General features: G+C 40.8%; 1 pseudogene; it reads left to right on the forward strand.

The window, feature by feature from the left end:
- Positions 1-749: 749 nt before the first annotated feature.
- LOC132891488 (interleukin-1 receptor type 1-like) overlaps positions 750-18,118 on the forward strand; it is a 53,812-nt pseudogene continuing 36,443 nt past the window's right edge.

Consider the following 18,118-nt stretch of genomic DNA (forward strand, 5'->3'; position numbering starts at 1 on the left):
GATGTCAGAATCCGATGTCATTACTGTGTAACTCTGAGTGTCTTTGACATAACATTTGTGCTTGGTAATTGCTCTTGATAGCTGTGTAGTCACTGTAGTGTGTTTGTCTGTATGGTGATTGGTGAACCATTTTGCATCACAGAATATGCCGCAGCGGTTCTACCGCATGGACTCTGGGGCCTGTAATTGTATTGCCCAGACCAGTTGGTCTCCTAGTGGAAAATCCTTAAAAAATGCTCTGGATGTAGTAGTTTTTGTTGTGGGGTGTACTCATTTTTGCACCACCCTAATTTGAGTAAAACTGAAAAAATGGGTAATCTAAGTTATATTATTAACCTTACTTTTTCCACGTTATAAGTTAAACAGATATTATATTCAACTTTGTCTTGTCAACATTTTGGAAATTGTTTGTGTTCATTGAGATATTGTTTAAAATGTTACTTTTCAAAGGGGGTGTACTCATTTACGCTCAGCACTGTAGATCAGTTGTAATTATGTTCTATGCATTTCTGACAATATTATTTTCAGTGACTAATAAAAGATATTTTTGATATGGTGATTTTCTTTAAGAGATTTCATTTACAACGTCTCTGACAGCTCAAAATGCATCTCCGGCCATTTAAAAACTGCAGAGCCGGACCCCCGGCCTTACTGGGTGCCGCCCCCGTCTTCCCATTTTCCTCGATCCGCCCCTGGAAAGTGTAGTGAAAGTGCTGAGGATTTACTGGTTGACTCGCCTGACACACGGAGAATGGGAGGAGAAGTAGAAATCGCCTGCTACAAGCCGGTACATTGCGCAAGATGAGTAGGAAAGGCGCCCAACCCTGGGGAGGAAATTGCAACACTGAACTTCTTAGATGTTCCTGTGAGTATGGAGAAGTGGTGAGTGTGTGTCGGGGAGATGACTTCTGCTGGAAACCGAGTGTTTACACCTTCTTCACAGTGCATTTATGGACGGGTTAGTGCTCCTGTAAGTTTATAAAACTCTCTCTCTCCAGAAACTGGGAACGAAACAGCGGCAGAAACATCTGGAATATCAGAGGTGAGGGGATTTATTTCTATTGATGCGTGCTCTCTCTCTCTCTTCCCCCCTCTCTCTCTCTCTCTCTCTCTCTCTCTCTCTCTGTGTGTGTGCGTATAGCGTGTGAAATTGTGACAGGAAGTCTATTTGCAGGGCAACTGGGATTCTCAGTATGATGAACATCCTGAATATTATGTACTAAGATAAACCTATGCAAACAGATAAGAATAAACAAATAAGTTTATAATAGTAATAGTAATACAGCAGTAATAATAAAAAGCCTGCCCTGGGTGGTGCAGAATTATCCAGAGTTGTGTATGACAGTAAATCAGGGATGTCACACTCCAAGGAGTCCTCACTCATTTAACATCAGGTTATTAGCTCATTGGGAATAATACAAATACAAACTAGAAGGGCACTTGGTAGAGTGTATACCTCCACCAAACCACATATTAGAATATACAGATGTTTACCATGTTTACATACATATCCGGATTTGCATCAGAATCGAATCAATTGTTCTTTGGCCCATGGCACACCTTTCCTCCAAATTTCATCAAAATCCAGTCACCGCTTTTTTGAGTTACGTTGGGAACAGACAAAAAAAAAAATCCTGGATCTGTATATATATCTGGATCCTGGATCCTCATACATATCTGGATTTGCATCAAAATCAAATCAATTTGTTCCTTGGCCCATAGCGCACCTTTACTCCAAATTTCATCCAAATCCGTCCACTACTTTTTGAGTTACATTGGGAACAAACAGACAAACAAATGAAGGTGAAAACATAATCACCTCCAACAAAATTGGTGGAGATAAAAGAAATACAAAGATACAACATCTATAACAGGGTCATTCATGTGCAATCCTGGAGGAATAGAGTGCAGAACAGATATATAATTTACTGCGAACACACACACACAGGGTGGCACGGTGGTGTAGTGGTTAGCGCTGTTGCCTCACAGTAAGAAGGTCCGGGTTCGAGCCCCGTGGCCGGTGAGGGCCTTTCTGTGCGGAGTTTGCATGTTCTCCCCGTGTCCGCGTGGGTTTCCTCTGGATGCTCCGTTTTCCCCCACAGTCCAAAGACATGGAGGTTAGGTTAACTGGTGACTCTAAATTGACCGTAGGTGTGAATGTGAGTGTGAATGGTTGTCTGTGTCTATGTGTCAGCCCTGTGATGACCTGGCGACTTGTCCAGGGTGTGCCCCGCCTTTCGCCCGTAGTCAGCTGGGATAGTCTCCAGCTTGCCTGCGACCCTGTAGAAGGATAAAGCGGCTAGAGATAATGAGATGAAATGAGACACACACACACAAGTTTAAAGGGGGAAATCACAATCATCAAACTATGGGGCAGTGCTGCACTCCATCTCTCCAGGACTGAAGTTTGCCCTCATGAGTTTAGTGACAATCAGAATCTGCTTTCCTTTCCTTCTTGAAGTGATCATGATGACACATTACTCCCTGCCTATTGTAATGGAGGCAAAGTTCACTTTCTGAACTTTGACATTTTGACAATGTATCTAATTATTAATAACATGTTCATCACAGGCGGCACGGTGGTGTAGTGGTTAGTATTGTCGCCTCACAGCAAGAAGGTTCTGGGTTCAAGCCGAGTGGCTGACAGGGGCCTTTCTGTGTGGAGTTTGCATGTTCTCCCCGTGTCTGTGTGGGTTTCCTCTGGGTGCTCTGGTTTCCCCCACAGTCCAAAGACATGCAGGTTAGGTTAATTGGTGGCTCTAAATTGACTGTAGGTGTGAATGTAAGTGTGAATGGTTGTTTGTCTCTACAGTATGTGTCAGCCCTGTGATGATCTGGCAACTTGTCCAAGGTGTACACCGCCTCTCGCCCATAGTCAGCTGGGACAGGCTCCAGCTTGCCTGTGACACTGCACAGGATAAGCGATTACGTATAATGGATGGATGTTCAGCACAGTGGTGTTGTGGGCTGCATTACCACCTCACACCTCCAGGGTCCTGGGTTCGATACTGAGCTCAGGTTCCTACTGTCTATGTGGCAGTTCACTTGTTCTCCCCATGTCTGGGGAGGTAAGGGAAAAACATGCAGGTAGGCAGAATGGCAATGCTGAATTGACCTGAGGTGTGTGTGTGTGTGTGTGTGTGTGTGTGTGTGTGTGTGTGTGTGTGTGTGTGTGTGTGTGTGCGTGCACACAACTGAATTAGTCAGACTTTTGGAAAAAGATAGTCAGTGGATTTCTAGTAGAATTTTAGCTCATCAGCAATTTCAGCCAAGACGCTGAACCAGAACTCCTCCAAACCTGAACATGACTAATTTACTGATATGCATAATATGATTTCAGCATTCATGGTACAAGCACAGAACATATTAAACTGAGTCATCCTTTTTCATCGGTGTGTTAAATGCTGGCAAATAAAGGACATTTCTCATTTGCAGGCAAGTTGGTTCTGTTCTGTTGGGTTAGTAAAACCCCATGAACACTGAACACACTACTGTTTAGATCATTTACCGAACACAGATTCAGAATGGTTTAGGAAATGATTGGCTGTTCACTCAGACTCTTATATAAACATCTGTATTGTCCTGGCTTTATTTTCTCTCACTCTGACGCAGCTTGGTGTTTGGCCATCAGTCACACTGTGTACTTGGACACACTGAATCATGAGTCATTTGAGTGAAAGCTCTCTAGTTCTTCCTCTTCTGATTCACTTCTAAAAATGCATTTGGTTTCTGAGAGATGTCTTTTCTAGATAGCTTGTTTTTTTACACTTCTGCATATAATAACTGCCTTGTTGGTTCACACATAGTGCTGGTTCACCAGCTGTCTCACACCTACATGTTATCCCCAAGGCAAGTAATATTCTATTATTAAACCTTCAGACATTTTTACTATTAATTTTCCTTTATCTTAAAATATTAGTCTGGAAAAGCTTGTGCTTTTAAGTTCACCGACTCAACCATTGCAAGCAAAAGTCTTTATTTTGATGTCTTATTTTTGACAGGGAAAAGTTTTGGTTTGAGGGCTGTGTATTATGTGTTGCAGACAGCATTAGTTCCCAGGAGACCACTCGACTGTTCGCGGTCCGTAATTAATTCTCATACATGAGAAGACGACTCTGGGAAGTGTATTTGACCACTCTACATATTCCACAATTACACCACACTTGTGATTATAAGGTGTTCTAAAGTTGCAGATATACGTACTTCAGGCAGGTATAGCGTCTCATCTGTGTGTGAGCAGCAGGCACGTAACATTATATGAGCAGCAGTTTGGAAAGATCTGCTGGCTTCACATGTCTCCGAGGAAGCATGAGTTAGTCTTTATACATTGATAGCTATTTAGCAACAAGGATGGTTGTGTGATTTGTGGAAGCAAGCTGAAAACTTTTTCTGTGGTGGTGATATAAAATATGCGTTTATGATCAAGACGTGTATGTCTGTGTGCTCATCGCTCATTTTCACTCTTAGGGCTGCTGATTATTGAAATGAATTTCTGATCCAACTCAAGATTAGTAGTGGTTTAGGAAAAGTGGAAAACTACCAAGACCCGGTATGTTCCGCTGATCTGAAGTGAATGCTGGGTTTTTTTCTGTGCGGTCATTTACATGGATCATTGACTCACACAGAACTTTTTGGATAAGTTTACTGATGTGTGTACAGCAGGCCATAATTATCCCATATCAATCCTCACTAAAGAATATTTATTACAGATTTTGAGCAGCTCATCTCATAACTGCTGATAAAGCTAGATAACTGAACGCTGTAGTAGATCTTAGTCTGCTTTCTGTCATTGCACTTTTGCTGTTGCTGGGGATGGGAGTGTAAATTGAAAGTTAAAGGATGATGCAGTTCATGATATTTCTGGTGCATCTCTTGAGGGAGGACATGGGAAAACAGGAAATAGGAAATGTCTGGTTGAATTTTTTAATATTCTCAGATGAAATGAGAGCATTATATAACAAGTCAACTTAGAATAAACCTTAAAAAGAGATGATTTCATGGAAAGTTTCTGTCCTGAACAAAGCACATGCTCAAAATTGCTCAAGTTTCCAACAAGCTAAGGGAAGAAAAATGAAAGTTTGTATAATAGACTCAATACCTCTTGATTTAATTGAAAGGTGACAGACCCTTAAGGAGATCAGCAGCTTCTTGACTGATGGAAACCGATCAAATGAAATCCAGGTGATTGCCTGGAATAATTTTTGATTTAAATCCATTTACATCCATGCATGTACACAGCAAATTCCTCAGTGTTGAATTAACATTTTCAGAGTTAATTTGTGTCCAATTGGACATATATAAACACAGTAGGGTCTCAAATCAACACTCTGGGTGTTAATTCAACACTGGGAATTTTGCTGTGTAGATACAACCCTGATTCCAAAAAAGTTGGGACAAAGTACAAATTGTAAATAAAAACAGAATGCAATAATTTACAAATCCCAAAAACTGATATTGTATTCACAATAGAACATAGACAACATACCAAATGTCGAAAGTGAGACATTTTGAAATTTCATGCAAAATATTGGCTCATTTGAAATTTCATGACAGCAACACATCTCAAAAAAGATGGGACAGGGGCAATAAGAGGCTGGAAAAGTTAAAGGTACAAAAAAGGAACAACTGGAGGACCAAATTGCAACTCATTAGGTCAATTGGCAATAGGTCATTAACATGACTGGGTATAAAAAGAGCATCTTAGAGTGGCAGCGGCTCTCAGAAGTAAACATGGGAAGAGAATCACCAATCCCCCTAATTCTGCGCCGACAAATAGTGAAGCAATATCAGAAAGGAGTTTGACAGTGTAAAATTGCAAAGAGTTTGAACATATCATCATCTACAGTGCATAATATCATCAAAAGATTCAGAGAATCTGGAAGAATCTCTGTGTGTAAGGGTCAAGGCTGGAAAACCATACTGGGTGCCCGTGATCTTCAGCCCCTTAGACGGCACTGCATCACATACAGGCATGCTTCTGTATTGGAAATCACAATATGGGCTCAGGAATATTTCCAGGGAACATTATCTGTGAACACAATTCACCGTGCCATCCGCCGTTGCCAGCTAAAACTCTATAGTTCAAAGAAGAAGCCATATCTAAACATGATCCAGAAGCGCAGATGTCTTCTCTGGGCCAAGGTTCATTTAAAATGGACTGTGGCAAAGTGGAAAACTGTTCTGTGGTCAAACGAATCAAAATTTGAAGTTCTTTATGGAAATCAGGGACGCCGTGTCATTCGGACTAAAGAGGAGAAGGACGACCCAAGTTGTTATCAGCGCTCAGTTCAGAAGCCTGCATCTCTGATGGTATGGGGTTGCATTAGTGCGTGTGGCATGGGCAGCTTACACATCTGGAAAGACACCATCAACGCTGAAAGGTATATCCAGGTTCTAGAGCAACATATGCTCCCATCCAGATGACGTCTCTTTCAAGGAAGACCTTGCATTTTCCAACATGACAATGCCAAACCACATACTGCATCAATTACAGCATCATGGCTGCGTAGAAGAAGGGTCTGGGTACTGAACTGGCCAGCCTGCAGTCCAGATCTTTCACCCATAGAAAACATTTGGCGCATCATAAAACGGAAGATACGACAAAAAATACCTAAGACAGTTGAGCAACTAGAATCCTACATTAGACAAGAATGGATTAACATTCCTATCCCTAAACTTGAGCAACTTGTCTCCTCAGTCCCCAGACGTTTACAGACTGTTGTAAAGAGAAAAGGGGATGTCTCACAGTGGTAAACATGGCCTTGTCCCAACTTTTTTGAGATGTGTTGTCATGAAATTTAAAATCACCTATTTTTTCTCTTTAGATACATTTTCTCAGTTTAAACATTTGATATGTCATCTATGTTCTATTCTGAATAAAATATGGAATTTTTAAACTTCCACATCATTGTATTCTGTTTTTATTTACAATTTGTATTTTGTCCCAACTTTTTTGGAATCGGGGTTGTAAAAAGAGTATGTGCGTTGCTTATTATTTATTATTTCCTTGATTAAATTGGCAATTTTCCTTCTGTGGAATGAGATACAAAAAAATAAACTAGTTGCCAGATTATTTATGGTTGATTTGCATGAGCATTGGGGACTTTAACATTCGTCATCACTGCAACAGTAGTCTATAATCAAGGTCTGACATCACACATTTACATTTACAGCATTAAGCAGACTATCTTATCCAGAAGTGCTTGTACCTCAGTCTAAAAAATATCCTCTTGCTAGTGCAAATGCATCAACGTCTAAGAATACTATCAAGCTAAAACCATGTTCATGAAAAGTATTTGTTGGTGCAGAAAAAAACGAACCCGCTTCAAGTTGAAGCTTTTCTATAATTAGTGTTCATTTAAAGGTTTAGTGACGAGGTAGGACTTCAGTCTTCTTTTGATTACAGCTAGTGACTCATAATCCTTCTACATTTCTTACTCGGTGTTTTTAGAGTAAGTCCAGATTAATATAATCCTGCTTCAATACTCAGTGTTGGCACATGCTCTGATATTGCATTATACTCATGTGCAGAAGCTGTATTAGCGACATCGGATGTGGTTTACAAAAAATCAGAGCCAACGAAACTTCCTGAAATCTGAAACGTTCATCCCTAAGACATAATGTCATCATTAAAGCCTTATATTGTGCTGTCAAGGATATTTTGCTTTTGCGAATCAGGATCAAATCATCCATCCATTATCCATAACCGCTTATCCTGTGCAGGGTTGCAGGCAAGCTGGAGCCTGTGCCAGCTGACTATGGTCGAGAGGCAGGGTACACCCTGGACAAGTTGCCAGATCATCACAGGGCTGACACATAGAGACACCCATTCACACCTACGGTCAATTTAGAGCCACCAATTAGCCTAACCTGTATGTCTTTGGACTGTGGGGGAAACTGGAGCACCCAGAGGAAACCCACGCAGATATGGAGAGAACATACAAGCTCCATACAGAAAGACCCCCGCCAGCCACTGGGCTCGAATCCAGAACCTTCTTGCTGTGAGGTGACCGTGCTAACCACTACACCATCATGCCGCCCCAAGAGCAAACCAATAAATCCTAAATTTCTCAGTTGAATCTTAAACTCGTACACCACATCAGCAGAGCCATCCATTCTGCAGGAAAGAGACTCCGTGACTATTCTGTATGTTCTGTACTGTTCAGCAATTTCATGGTGAAATTTTTTGTGAACTTGCTGCTGTTTCACCACTTCCTTGTTTAATGAAGACATCAAATCTTTGCTCTCTTGTTCTCAGGTCCTGTTTTCATGTTCATCTTTTCACATTTCTGCTGAATTAAGCAAATTTACTTCCACTATAAGATGGATACTCACATCTCCATTTACATTATAGATTACTTCAGCACAAAAATAGTTATTTTTGACCTTTGGTTAAACAAACTTTTTTTTTGTATTCCATATTATAAAAAAGTATTGACATTACAGCTGAAGCAAGTACAGTTGGAAGGTCAGTGTGGATTCACATCCAAATTTTAAATGTGAAATAAATAGAGTATCTCGTGACAGAAGGCTTCACCATATGAATGATGATACATTTTTCTTTGCAAAATCACAGTATGTTTTAAATCTGTTTATTACTAGTGGACTGTCTACTATACAAGTCCCTGTGAATGAGCTGTTACTGTAGCAACCATCTCACCTGACCAGATTTGTGAATTCAACAGGACTGATGTATGATGTTTCGAGAAATAGTTTCAATATCAAACAGAAACCAAATGTTTTATCATTTTGGATATTTGTCAGTTAGTGATGATGGAAGATGGTACAATATGGACAGCATAGTGATGATGTGGTCACACACTGTTTGTGATATGGCCTATAACGTAATAATAAAACTCACTCATGGACACTGGTTAAAGCTCCACCTGAATTTGTTGGCTCATTTGAACCATGAAAGTGTAATCCTGATAAGGTTTGTATATTGTGGAAGCCTTATTGAGCCAACTGTCTCCTTCAGAACTAGGAACAACAACAGAAAGTTGAGATCCTGCAAGAGCCTGTGGTTTTATTTTTTATTTTTTGGATAGATCTTAGTGTCTTATTGGATTTTGATTTGAGGGTGTAATGTGAAAGATAATTGAGAATAATGCACAAATGTATTTCATCATCTTATGCAAAGCAGGCACAGTGTTCTGTAATACAAGTGAATGCAACAAGTTGTATCTCCCTTGGATACTAGAGTATACAAAGAATAATAAGATAATTAATTGCAGCAGGACATTGGTAAGTTTGGTTTCACAATGTGTTTGCTCATTCTTTGCCGACATAACTGCCTCAAACCTCTTTCATATCATCTGAGCAGCTTCTTCCCTTTGCCAGATTGTCCACTCGTCCTGAACACACTCTCTCTGTAACTGAGATGTCTCACAGTCTGATTGCAGACTGAGATGCTCATGGCAAAACTATTTTGCCTTATATGCACTGTTGCAGGATTCAACCCTTTTTTTTCTCAGATCATACAATTCTTTTTTTTTAAGGTAAAGTGCAAAACGAGAACATTAACATTTCCTCAAAGATAGAACTCGACGCCAACGGCGTTGATGGGGATGCCTCCGCCTGGTAGACTACACGCCTTATTAAGTTGTGATTTGGGGATGGACATTTGACCTCACAATAATCTTGACCTGGTGAAATTACTTGTATTAACCTTGGAGACGTTGTGTTCACAAGGTTTTCGGACAGGCATTTGACCTCACAGTGACCTTGATCTTAGATCTTTTGATCTCAAAATCTAATCAGTTTATCTTTGTCTCCAAATGCACAAATGGTGAAAGTTTGGTGAAATTCCTGTCATCTGCCTTGGAGATATTGTGTTCACAAGGTTTTCGGACAGACATTTGATCTCACAGTGACCTTGACCCTAGACCTTTTGATCTCAAAATCTAATCCGTTCATGTTTGTCCCAAAGCGCACAAATGGTGAACGTTTGGTGAAATTCCTTTCATTAGCCTTTGAGATATCGCGTTCACAAGGTTTCGGGACGGACGCACGCACGGACGGACGCATGCACGCACGCACGCACGGACAGACAGACGGACAACCCGAAAACATAATGCCTCCTGCACCTTATGGTGGCGGAGGCATAAAAAAGAAAAACTCTTCAAAAACCCAAGGGGGTAAACTTTTTTTTTTTTTCTCAACTGTCAATAAAAAGGGAAAGCTCTGGACTTAGTGGAACAGCATTTCTGAGAAACACTCTTGGCATCCAGCCTAAGAACATAAATATGTTCCCAGAAGATAAAAGTCTGTTGTCTATCACATTGCACTTATTTAATATGATTTACATGATCGCATGATTAAATCCATATTTTTGTTCCCATGTAAAAATATTAATCTCTAGGAGGATAAGAAAGATGTCTGGAATAAGCAGAAGTCAAATGGTCACAAATAACCCCAGACCTATGAAATACGAGTGGACTGACATTTGCGTGTGTTCTCAAAGCCGGAGGTTCATCTTGACCTTTGGGTTTTGCAGCAAAACCACTCATCATCTACAGTAAATATTTACATACATCAGGGTTCAAAGTCTGCTGTGTACCTGATTCTATTTATCTCATAAACAGCAATCAATGCAATCAGTATTTGCTACTAAGCAAACATGATTTAATTAATTAATTAATTAATTAATTAGTTTATTTTTAATGAATTGCTCTTACTTTTAACCAGAAGGCCATTATTCATAACGAGGATATGCCTTTGAGGAAACAGTGTTAAATGTTCTCTTAAAATAATTTTTATTTACTCTGGGGAGAAGGTAGGATGTCTGTGGAATTATGATTATAACAGACTTTTTTGTTTGTTTTTTTTACCCCGTGTTTCTGATTCAGAGATTCTCCATGTGGCTGTCTGAAATGCTCTAAATGCTGTTACAGTAAATCACTTCACAGAACTCCATTAAAATCTCTGACTCATTTCAACTCCTGAGTGAATCAGCAAGAGCTGTGAGAAACATGAAGGCCTCAACTATCCACCCAAAGCCCCAACTGCCCCCTGACACTTTTTAGAAATTAAATTCTCATATCTGTTCTCCTGATATCCAAAGAGAAAATATTGAGGAAAAATTCAAATCTAGTCTAAGTTTGAGAGAAGATATGTCCTGTGGAATTCCCTGTGTCTGGAAAATGCAGTTAAAACTATTCATTAAGCATCAGGTGAAACTGACCATTATTCACTTTATAAACAGGTGGACATCTTTATTTTCTCTTCCTTGTGACAAATAGGATTTAGTGTAGAAGAAAAAACTGTATATCAGACATGTACCGTAGCATGAGAAGTCAGTCCATGGACTCAAGTTAAAAAAAATAACACAAAACAATGGCAGTGTAGTGGTTCTGGGACTTAAACTCATAACCTTCTGAGAAACTTAACTACTGAGAGTGTTTAGCTTAAACATAGCCATACTGAATTAATCCTGAACACATCATGCTGATGAAGCAGTCAGAAGTAGAGATGGTAGAAAGTGATACCACTTTTTCTTTTCTAATACTGATACTTCAAACAAAATCACTTACATTGTTACTGTAATACAAAGTTCAAGTGCAAAGTGTTTGTCATATGCACAGGAAGGACATGTCCCCTTGCACAATGAAATTCTTAGTTTGCTGTCCACCATGAATGCCAATTACAAATAAATAAATAAGCAGAAGAAGTAAAACAAAGTAAAGGCAATATAGTGCAAAAATAAAGGCAAAGAAACGCAAAAGCAACAAAAACACCCAGTGTAGTACAAAATGAAGGTAAATGTAGTGCAAAATAGGTAGTGTAATACAAAAATGATCAATGATCAGACGTAACAGCAGAAGGGCAGTAATGTGCGAATGTGCAAACAATGTAACCAGATGTAAACAGTCAAGGAAAGAGCAGCAAAATGGCAGTAATGTGCAAATATGTGCAAACAATGTAATCAGATGTAAACAGTCAAGGAACAGCATCAAAAAGGGCAGTAATGTGCAAACAAATGTAACCAGTCAAGGACAGTTTACAGGGTGGTAATCCATGGTTATAGACTCCTCTCAGCTGTTCAGGAGTCTGATGGCAGAGGGAAAGAAAGAGTTCTTTAGTCTGACGGTCTTACATTTCACACTTCTGTACCTCTGGCCTGAGGGTAGGAGTATGAACAGTCCGTGCTGGGGGTGGGTGGAGTCTTTGAGGATGGAGGCAGCTCTCCTGTGGACTCTGTGGTGGTACCGGTAGATGCTCTGCAGAGAGGGCAGTGGCGTTTTGGTGATCCTCTCAGCAGTCTTCACCACTCTCTGCAGGCGTTTGCGGTTCATAGCCGTAGTGCTGCCGTACCACACAGTGATGCAGTTGGTCAGGATGCTCTCAATCATGCAGCTGTAGAAGTTGCTGAGGATCTTGGGTGGCATACCAAACTTACTCAGCCTCCTCAGAAAGTACAGTCGCTGTTGAGCCTTCCTAACCGGCTGTGTGGTGTTAAGTGTCCATGTGAGATCCTCACTGATGTGAACACCCAGGTATTTGAAGCTGCTCACCCTCTCCACCTCAAGCTCCCGGATGAACAGTGGCCGATGAGGTCTCCTCTCCTTCCGCTTGTCCACTATCATCTCCTTCATCTTGTCCGTGTTGAGGGTGAGGTTGTTGTCCTCACACCATGACACCAGACTGGCCACCTCCCTCTTGTAGGCCGTTTCGTCACCGCCAGTGATGCGTCCTATCACTGCAGTGTCATCTGCAAACTTCAGGATGACGTTGTCCTTGTGGGAGGCGACACAGTCATGGGTGAACAGAGTGTAGAGGATGGGGCTGAGGACGCATCCCTGTGGGGTGCCAATGTTTGTGATGATGCTGGATGAAGTCCTATTACCAATCCTGACAGTCTGGGGCCTGCCAGTCAGAAAGTCGATGAGCCAGTCACAGAGGGTGGGGTGCAAACCAAGTGTGAACAGTTTATGGATGAGTTTGTGGGGGATGACTGTGTTGAAGGCAGAGCTGTAGTCAACATAGAGCATCCTGATGTAAGAGTCTGTTTTCCAGGTGGGAGAGGGCATAATGGAGGGCAGCAGCGATGGCATCTGAGATGGACCTGTTGGGCCCGTAGGCATACTGCAGAGGGTCCAGGGTTTCCAGTATGCTGTTCTGAATGTGGGCCAGTACCACTCTCTCAAAGCACTTTGAGATGACTGGAATGAGTGCTATCGGTCTGTAATCATTCAGACAGGTGAGTGGGCTCTTCTTGGGAAGAGGAACGATGGTTGTGGTCTTGAAGCAGGAGGGAACAGTGCTCTGGCTGAGGGAAAGGTTGAAGATGGTGGTGAAAACATCAGCCAGCTCATTGGCACATACTCTGAGGGCCCACCCAGGGATGTTTTCTGGTCCTGCTGCCTTCCTGGGGTTGATCCTCCTCAGAGCTTTGTGTACCTGGCCTGATGAGACTGTTGGTGGGGGGGAGGGGGGTTGGGTGGTCCGGGTGTGTGTGCCTCCTCTCTGTGCTGTAGCTGGTGTTCCCAAAGCGGGTGTAGAAAGTGTTGAGGTCATCCGGCAGGCTGTCTGTGGAGCTGATGGTGCTGGTGGTGGTCCTGTAGTCTGTGATGTGCTGCAGGCCTTGCCACATTCGCCCGGGGTCAGCAGTAGAATAAAAGCTGTCCAGCTTCTCTCTGTACTGCCTCTTGGCCGCTGTAATGGCTTTCCTCAGTCCGTACTTCGCCGCTTTATACTCCGTCTCATTGTCTGATCTAAATGCAAGAGAGCGAGCACGCAGCATGCATTGTACCTGACTGTTTACCCAGGGCTTTTGGTTGGGGAACTTCCTGATCTGTATGGTGGGCACAATGTTGCAGACACATGCACTGATGTGCCCAGTCACATACTCAGCATAGTCCTGTATACTGACAGAAGAGTCCTCCAAGGTGGCTGCAGCTTTAAACACATCCCAGTCTGTCCGAGCAAAACAGTCCTGAAGGGTGCTCTCAGTCTCTGGGCTCCAGAGTTTGACTTGTTTGGTGAAAAGATTTGTTTGTTTTAGTCTTTGTCTGTAGTCCAGATACAGGAAGAAAGAGATGTGGTCCGAGTGTCCGAAGTGGGGGCGGGGGGCGGCTCTGTATGCACCGCATATGTTGCTGTAAACATGGTCCAGTGTGTTCTTATCATGGGTGGGGATGTCCACATGTTGATAATATTGAGGGAATACAGCCCAAAGTCAGTCATAATCAAGAAAAAAAAAACAGTAATGTCTCTTTTTTATGCAAAATTTCCAATTCCCATAATACAGTACCAGGCAAAAGTTTGGACACGTCATTCTCATTGATAGGTTTTTCTGTATTTTGACTATTTTCTACTTTGTAGAACAATAGTGAAGACATCAAAACTATGAAACAACATTTGGAATGTATATGGAATTATGTGGTAAATAAAAACATGTTAAAAGAAGTTTGATAGTTTAGATTCTTCAAAGTATCCAGCATTTACCTTGATGACGCTTTGCACACTATAGAGATCTTGCAGTCACATGACCGGAAAGTACACAGCTGCCATCTTGTCGGTAAAAAACACAGCTGAATACTGCTGCACTCATGTACAGAATGGATCAATTTCAACCGACGGACTACACGACTCATTTTTCTAATGAACAGATAACTAGATATATGTCTAAAATAAACGATCTACAGATTAGTGACCCTTATGGCTTACCGGACGTAGTTTTCACGACCGTGTCAGTGGATATTGAACTGCCAGCAGAATACCCAGACGTGTATAATTACCTCATCAACTTTCCCTCGCTGTTCAGTGGTGAAGCACTGCGTGCTTATAAATCTCTGCACAGTTATCTTTACAGAAATTCAGGATTTGTCAGCCGCCCTCAGATGTGACATCTTGTAAACAAGAAAATAACAATTCTCATTGGACGGGTAAGTCACTTAAGTATTGAGTATAGCACTGACCAGCCGATTATAGAATAGAATAAGGTAATTCCAGCTGTAATTCCAAATCGTCCGTCTTGTTTACCATGGATCTGGCATTGGAGAGGTAAAAGCTTAGCAGTGGAGGTTTGAGTGGCTGTTTTCTGAGCTTAGTCAACAGGCCGGCTCTGCCTGCAGCCTGGCTTTTGCTTCCACTCCCGACGCCGCCTCCTTCGCTTTGCTTCCGATAACAATCCATGGAGACCCCGCTGGTCTCACTATCTCGTCCAGAATGTTGTGCATGCAATGGAAATCGCTACAAACCGTCATTTTCTGCTGGAAACCAATGTCCAGTAAGTCCATACGGTTGTAGTGGATATTGAAGTCCGGTACAGACGAACAACACGCAAAAATACACACAAAAAACATAAACCTGCATAGGTAGGGAGAGCTTGTAGCCGCAGCCGTTGTAGTAGAATTGTATATAGTAGGGTTTTCCAGAAGAAAAGGTAGAAGCAGAAGTAGAAGTAGAAGGCGGAAATATGGCGTTTGACCGACAAGATGGCGTCTGTCACAATCTGGATCGGCTGTGACGTCACATGCAAGTGCTCCATTGGCATTATCTTAACCAGCTTCATGAGGTAGTCACCTGAAATGTTTTCCAATTAACAGGTGTCCCTCATCAAAAGTTAATTAGTAGATGAGTTTCTTGCTTTCTTCATGCATTTGAGATCAAACAGTAAATAGTAAATACAGTAAATAGCCCTATTCCACAACTAGTAATTCATATTATGTCAGGAACCGCTCAAGTAAGTAAGGAGAAACAACATCCATCATTACTTTAAGACATGAAATGACTTTAATAAAATAAAGAACAAACTTTGAAATAGAAGACATGTCCAAACTTTTGACTGGTAACAAGTTTTCTATTTGTTACAGAATCCAGATCAGACCTCGAACCAGAAACAGCCTTCTCGATATTCTGTTTTACTACAGTATTAATTAAATAATATTGGCTGGCATTGAGTGGCATATCAGATATATTCCATTCAGCTAGCATGATACTATGCTAGCTGAATGGAATATATCTGATATACCACGAAAAAAAGCCAGCCAATATTATTATTATTATTATTATTATTATTATTATAATACATACGCATTCCTTTTGAGCGTTCAACAAAATTCTGTCAACATCTTCCATATTTAATGAAGCAAACCTGGTGGCCGTGCTTGTTTACAAATTGTCACAGTCGCTCACTAGTGCAGAAGTTTTACGTCTCCGACGTATGACATCATGTTGTCTTGACAATCCTGCAATATCGTAAACCATATTCAAAGCTCATTCTCCATTGGGTAACGTGATGTAATACATGTAGGATAAGCAATATGCTAACAATATTGCATGCTATCAAACCAAGTGAATGAAACCCACTAGAAGGGAATAGAATACATGTTTTTATTCCATCAAACAAATGTCCTGTATGTATAATTGACTTTATTCAACTCTATTTAGTCAGAATATATTAGTGCTTAAAAACAAAAGCCAGTCAGGTTTTTTTTAAATAGTTTTTGAGGGAACTTTCATACATGCCAAAACTAAGGTTTGTTTTGTAATATGGTGGTGATGTCTAATCTAAACATGTGAAAATTGTTATTTTAACTTTGTTACTGTTCCTGCACAGCAGTAGGCTCTGTTGTTTTTTTTCAGCAGTGTGTGAGCTAGTCTTTAGGAATATCATTTAGCAAGAACTTGTGGTTGATAGAATGACAGAATAAAGATGAAGAATGAAGCATCCTTACTCACTTCCCCTTACTCCATCCCCCTCTGTGTGTTCCAAGCAACATGGCATTAGTGCAAGAGTACAAATTCTGCCAAAACTGAGAGGAAAATTACAGTAAAGTGGAGCTGAGTAAGGTCTGAGTGCACTACCAAGAAGTACAAAACTCTACTCAGGACTACCTATTATATGACAGTAGACTAAAAGAGAATAGATTAAAAGACAAATTAATTCATTAGCTGGATTAGAAATGAATGTGAAATCTGTATTTTTGCCTTTTTTGTCCTTGAGAAATAATCAGTCACATTTCCCATGCCTTCTCTGGGCTTGGCTTCAGATATGATTTACGGCTTTCTAATAGCTTCTTGTCCTGAGTTTAAGTTTCACAGTGAGCAGCAACACATTGAACACAGAGCCAGGAGGTGTTAGTCATGATGAAGAAGATTTTGAGATGTGCTGAGGTGATGAGCTTTGTCTTTCCGTCTCTTTCAGACATGGCTGTGGGATTTATTGCTCTGTTGACTTTGGCTTGGACCTTCAGTGTTGGTGCAGCATCACAGAATGAAACTGCAGGTGCAGGTAAAGTAGTGTGTGTGTTTAATTTGCTGTTGCTTTTAGTGACAGAGACTAAAACACTCCAGCCTTGTCATAGTTTCTTTAAAAGCAGATCACCTTTGATGCCAAACTACATTTACCCTCTGTGTGTGTGTGTGTCTGTGTGCCCATGCAGGTGTATGTATAGACTACGGAATAACATTTGAGCATGTGTTTGCAGTCCCAAATGAGGCGGCATTATTAGACTGTGAATTTGTGAAGTACTTTTCAGATTTTTCGAACACCCCCTACAATGTGACATGGTACGACCAGAGAACTGGCCTGGAGTTCACAGGAGAAGAGAACCATATTGTACTACATGGAGCTTCGCTGTTGTTCCTCAACATCAGCATGGAACACCAGGGCCACTACTTATGCCTCGTCAGGTATGGAAACCCTGTATAGTTCCAGTTTATTATTCAGTTATTCATCTTAAAGCATTTGCAGCCAGGGAAAACACTTTGTCCAGCATTTTAAAGAAAATTTAATTTTCTTGAACAAAAAAATTCGTTTCAATTCCACTGAAAAACTCTTTGCCCACCAATAAACAAAATATATTTGCGAAAAAAGCATCATCCATATCAGCCTGTGTCTGATTACCTGAAGTCACAGCTATAAAGCGCAGCTTTTTTAAATACAACCCCTATTCCAAAAAAGTTGGGACAAAGTACAAATTGTAAATAAAAACGGAATGCAATGATGTGGAAGTTTCAAAATTCCATTTTTTATTCAGAATAGAACATAGATGACATATCAAATGTTTAAACTGAGAAAATGTATCATTTAAAGAGAAAAAATAGGTGATTTTAAATTTCATGACAACAAATCTCAAAAAAGTTGGGACAAGGCCATGTTTACCACTGTGAG

Source organism: Neoarius graeffei, chromosome 9, assembly GCF_027579695.1.
Source record: "Neoarius graeffei isolate fNeoGra1 chromosome 9, fNeoGra1.pri, whole genome shotgun sequence".
Taxonomy (NCBI): domain Eukaryota; kingdom Metazoa; phylum Chordata; class Actinopteri; order Siluriformes; family Ariidae; genus Neoarius; species Neoarius graeffei.